Below are 5,572 nucleotides of genomic sequence, written 5' to 3'. Positions count from 1 at the left end.
CTTTGCAGTGTGAAGTTTGTGGTTTCCAGTGCAGGCAAAGAGCATCCTTGAAATACCACATGACCAAGCACAAGGCTGAATTTGCCTGTGACCAATGTGAGAAGCGGTTCGAGAAGGCTCACAATTTGAGTGTTCATATATCCATGGTTGATCCCTTGACCCAGAATACAGATAAAAACAAACCATATATAACAATTACAGCACGGAAACAGGCCATCTCGACCCTTCTAGTCCGTGCCGAACACATAATCTCCCCTAGTCTCATATACCTGCGCTCAGACCATAACCCTCCATTCCCTTCCCATCCATATAACTATCCAATTTATTTTTAAATGATAAAAACGAACCTGCCTCCACCACCTTCACTGGAAGCTCATTCCACACAGCTACCACTCTCTGAGTAAAGAAGTTCCCCCTCATGTTACCCCTAAACCTATCGAAATTGAATCGTCAGCTAAGTATAGAAACATTAATTAAGCAGGAACCCAGTTAATAGTTATTTAACTGCTAAATGATGAATCTAAAGAATCTTGCACCCTTTTTCAATGTCAGCAAGACACAAAAAATTAACATCAATAAATGTAATCAAGCTAGGCTCACCTAAAATAGGTAGAGGTGAAAAAGCTCTCTAAAAAGTACTATAGGAAGTTCTGTTCCTCTTCACACTGGAAGATCTTCATGTTCTTTCGAGTTGTCAATCATCCAAGTTCTGTTCCTTATCTGACTAGAGAGCACAGTGCTATTTTCAAGGCTAAGCTGCCAATAAACTGGCAGCTACTACTGTGCTAAGGATTTCACTATGCCTGTGTCATTTCTCCCAAAGCCTATCTGGATACTTGACATCCAGTCCCAGGCTATAGTTATATATTCATATATATGTCCCTTTTGATGAAATGGTCCATGTCAGATGAAATAGGATGTAATTGAATGTGACTGCAATTTCTGAAAATTAATTGTTTATTCTTTGTTTTCTATTAACTTTAAGTTTATTTTTTTCCCTATTTCTTACCTTTTGAATTCAAATAAGAGACCTGAATCCCCGATGGTCACGTGGCTTTCAGGTAGATGTGTTAGATGAGATTGGAGATGTTTGGCATCCTTGTTTCCCTTTGGATAAGGATCTTTCACTCAGATTTAGAAGGTGTGTTTTATTAATAAGAAAATGTATAATTACACTAATTTCCCTTTGTTCTTTGAGTGGAGCCTGAGAAGCACTGAGCAACATTTGTGCTCATTGTAGATCTTTGTCACTACTGTCTGATGAATCAATTAAAGATTGCCATGGTTTATTCTTTGGATCTTCTCTGGGAACCAGATCAACCTCAGGCCAAGGGATCACAATATGTTCCCGGGATCTTCTTCGGGAGGTCGGTCACAAAGGGTCCGACAAGTGCACTCTTCTCCCCTTCATATCCCGGTCTACTACAACCTCTTACTCAGTCATCTGTTGCTGGTCCCAGCAAGATCCCTGACGACTACAGCCAAATGTCAAAAGAACATCAAGCCTAGCATCGAAACTCAAACACTACAGTAATTACTTTATTTTTGAATTTTGCTTAAAATGTATATTAAAATAACGTGAAGAAATTCATAAAATCATAAGTGATAGGAGCAGAATTAGGCCATTTGGCCCATCAAGTCTACTCCGTCATTCAATTATGGCTGATCTATCTCTTCCTCCTAACCCCATTTTCCTGCCTTCTCCCCATAACCTCTGACACCCCATAACCAAATTACATCCCATAACCATAAAATTTGGTTTTACGGGGATTTTTTCCCCAAAATGGTATTCATACTATCCCATTAAAACCTACAAAGTTCCCATGAAATAAAATGTAACATTTTCAAGGCAACATTGCAAAATTGATTCATAATTATCTAATTTTTAAAACTAATTTAAATGTCTTTCCTTCAACGGGTTGGGGAAAGCTTCAAAACTACATGATGATTTTCCTTAAACTTTATAGGCACTGAAGTTGCTGTCAGTTCCATGGTGGATTGAAGACAATCGTTAACAGGTTTGGTGATATTCAGGAAGAGTTATAATTAAAGGCAACTAGGGTTGTCTTTGCTGTCTTAGCAGCATCAAGAGTCAAGTCAAGAAAGTTTTACTGTCATGTGTCCCAGATAAGACAATTAAATTCTTACATGCTTATATCAACCGATTTCTATTTCGTTTCTCCATTGATTAAATTAGATTAGATCCTTTATTTGTCACTCAGACCTTTCAGTCTGAACGAAACGTCGTTTCCTGCAGCCATACATATAATAATAAACAACAAAACACACAATAAACACAAATTAACATCCACCACAGTGAGTTCACCAGGCACCTCCTCACTGTGATGGAGGCAAAATCTTAAAGTTACTGTCTCTTCCTTCCTCATTCTCCCTCTGCGCTGAGGCGATACCCCACCGGGCGATGGTAGTCAGTCCCGCGGCTCAACCGAGCTCCGCGAACGGGCCGGTTCCCGCTTTGCGGCCCGGGGGGTGGTCGAAGCTGCCGCCCTCCAGTCCAGCGGATGCAGCTGTTGCCGCGGGAGCTCCGGAAAACAGGCACCAGCCTGTGACCTGCGAGCTCCTGACGATGTCGTCCACGAGCCCGCAGCCGAGCCCCGGATTCAGGTCGCCGCCAGAAGGCCACCTCAGCCACCGGAGCGCCGTCTCAGCCCAGAGCCGGGCCGCCCTCACCGGAGCGCCGTCTCAGCCCCGAGTCGTGCCGCTGCCACTGGAATGCCGGAACGCCGCCGCCGCAGCTCGAAGACGGCCAGCCTCGCGCTGGTGACTCCTGGCTGGCTCTGTTTCCGGAGCCTCGAGGTTGGTCGCAGTTGGAGGTTGCCAGCTCCGCCATTAGGCCTCAGCGCAGACGGAGGCAGAGAAGAGGGGATACGACAAGAAGAGTCGCATTCCCCCGAAGGGAGAGACAGAAAACTATGTTTCAGCCCCCCCCCCCCCCACACATAACATAGCCTAATAACTAAAATTTGACTAAAAACAAGACAGAAAAAACAAAAATAAAAGTAAAGACAGACGGATTGTAGGCCAGCCGCAGCCGTTCAACAGCTCCGCCACTTGCGGAAAGTGTAGAGGAAACCACACTGGCAGCTCTGAATGTAATTCACAAGGTTGGATGAAATGCATGTGGACTGTTGCTTCTTTTGGAATGATTGTTTGGAACCCTAGATGGTGGTAAGGGATGAAGCAAAAAGTGTTGCATCTCTCATGGATGGAAAAGAGTTATTTGAAACAAAATGTAACAAAATTTGTTAACTTATGGCACAACCCTAATATCGGCTGTAAGGATTACACTGCCTACAGGTGGCACCTGATCCATTGACCCTAAACAGGCTTCATCAGGATGGCCGTAGAGGGAGTACAGAGAAGGTTCACCAGACTGATTCCTGGGATGTCAGGACATTCATATGAAGAAAGACTGGATAGACTCGGTTTGTACTCGCTGGAATTTAGAAGATTGAGGGGGGATCTAATAGAAACTTACAAAATTCTTAAGGGGTTGGACAGGCTAATGCAGGAAGATTGTTCCCGATGTTGGGGAAGTCCAGAACAAGGGGTCAGTTTAAGGATAAGGGGGTAATCTTTTAGGACCGAGACGAGGAAAACATTTTTCACACAGAGAGTGGTGAATCTCTGGAATTCTCTGCCACAGAAGGTAGTTGAGGCCAGTTCATTGGCTATATTTAAGAGGGAGTTAGATGTGGCCCTTGTGGCTAAAGGGAGAAAAGGCAGGTACAGGATACTGAGTTGGATGATCAGCCATGATCATATTGAATGGCGGTGCAGGCTCGAAGGACCGAATGGTCTACTCCTGCACCTATTTTCTATGTTTCTATGGTTGTCAATGAAGAGAGTTGCCATACTGGTTGCCATACCACTGGTTTGGTGGATTTTGGGGTACTATTGAACTGGTAGCCATACCTTTAGTTTGGTGGACTTTGGGGTACTGTGATACATTATGGCCCTATCATTCTGCTAATCATTGCTCTAATTGGTTTCGTAAATTATAGATCTGATGAATGTAGAGGCCTGTGGGAAGATGGAGGACAAGGGGAACCCTAATCTTGTTTTACCCAACAGGGGCGGGAAGCCCAAGTGCAAGAAATTGAGATGATCTGGTGGAAAGTGTATGGTAGAAGTGAAGTGATGGCTAAGGAAAAAGGAAAGTCTTGTTTCCCATGCAGATACAATGGAGATTGAGAGGCTGGGAGAATGAAACGTAGACTATACAGTACAGCCAGGTATAGTCATGACAGCAGTGGAAATTTGTGTGCTAGGTCAAGGTCAAGTCTACCCAAGTGACAGAGATTAAAGACAGCATGAAAGGTTGGAGATATGCTGAAAAGAGCGCAGAGAAAATTTCAGAGGATTTTGCCAGGAGTCGAGGGCCTGAGCTATAGGGAGAATGGGCAGACTACGGCTTTATTCCTTGGAGCATGGGAGGGTGAGGGGCAAACTTATAGAGGTGTATAAAATCATACGGGGAATAGACAGTCTTCTACCCAGAGCGGGGGAATCAAGATCAAAGCATTGGTTTTAAGGTAAAAGGGGGGGGGGGGGGGGGTGTAAAAGGGAAATAGATATAAATACTGGAGTAACTCAGCGGGTCTGTAGAAAATGAATAGGTGACGTTTCAGGTCGAGACCCTTCTTCAGAATTTGTGACTTGAGGATGAATGATGAGTGTGGGGGAGGGAACAGGATGACAGGGGTCGTAGAAATTAGTGCACATTGAGGTGGAGGGAACAGGGGGAAGAGACTATGGGGACATAATAGGGAAATATGAGTTGTTTGAAAAATGGAAGATGAGTTTACCAAATAGGAGAAAGGAGCAGGGTGACTGGGGTGGTGGGAGATGGAGGGGGAAATGGGTGCACACTAGTATGGGTGGGTGGCACAGGCAAGAGAGAGTGGATTGTGGGTGAGTATGACTTAAAACTAGAGAATTCAACGTTCATAACGCTAGATTGTAAGCTACCCAGGTGGAATATGAGAATATAAGTGTTCAAGAGGGAACTGCAGATGCTGGAAAATAGAAAAATGCTGGAGAAACTAAGCAGGTGCAGCAGCATCTATGGAGCGAAGGAAATAGGTAACGTTTCGGGCCGAAACCCTTCGGGTTTCGACCCGAAACGTTGCCTATTTCCTTTGGGTTAGGCCGAAACCCTTCTTCAGAAAATATGAATTATAAGTGTTTTGTTAGTGCAGACTCTATCCGTAGCCATGGGCAACACAGCCTCCACAAACCCTGCTTTAAAACCGCAACAAACCGCTCACTTCACCAGGACCTGGACGTGAAAACCAGACATGGAAAGAATGATTACGATTATGATTATTATTATGATTATTATTATTGTCCGACCTGAGGCGAGTGAAGGCTTCTCACCTCGAGACGGCGGCTGTGGAGCCGGGTGGCGCGGTGCGCGCCGGGAGTTGTAGTGCGGCTGGGCGAGCGCGACGGGCGGGGCGGGGCATCGGGGGCGCGGTGTGGGACTACAGCTCCCGGCAGCGCTTGCGGGCGGCGCCCGGCCAACGGTCGCGGCCAGCCAGCGCCATGT

This window comes from Leucoraja erinacea, chromosome 21 (genome assembly GCF_028641065.1).
Source record: "Leucoraja erinacea ecotype New England chromosome 21, Leri_hhj_1, whole genome shotgun sequence".
In the NCBI taxonomy this organism is placed as follows: domain Eukaryota; kingdom Metazoa; phylum Chordata; class Chondrichthyes; order Rajiformes; family Rajidae; genus Leucoraja; species Leucoraja erinaceus.
This window is presented reverse-complemented; position numbering follows the sequence as displayed.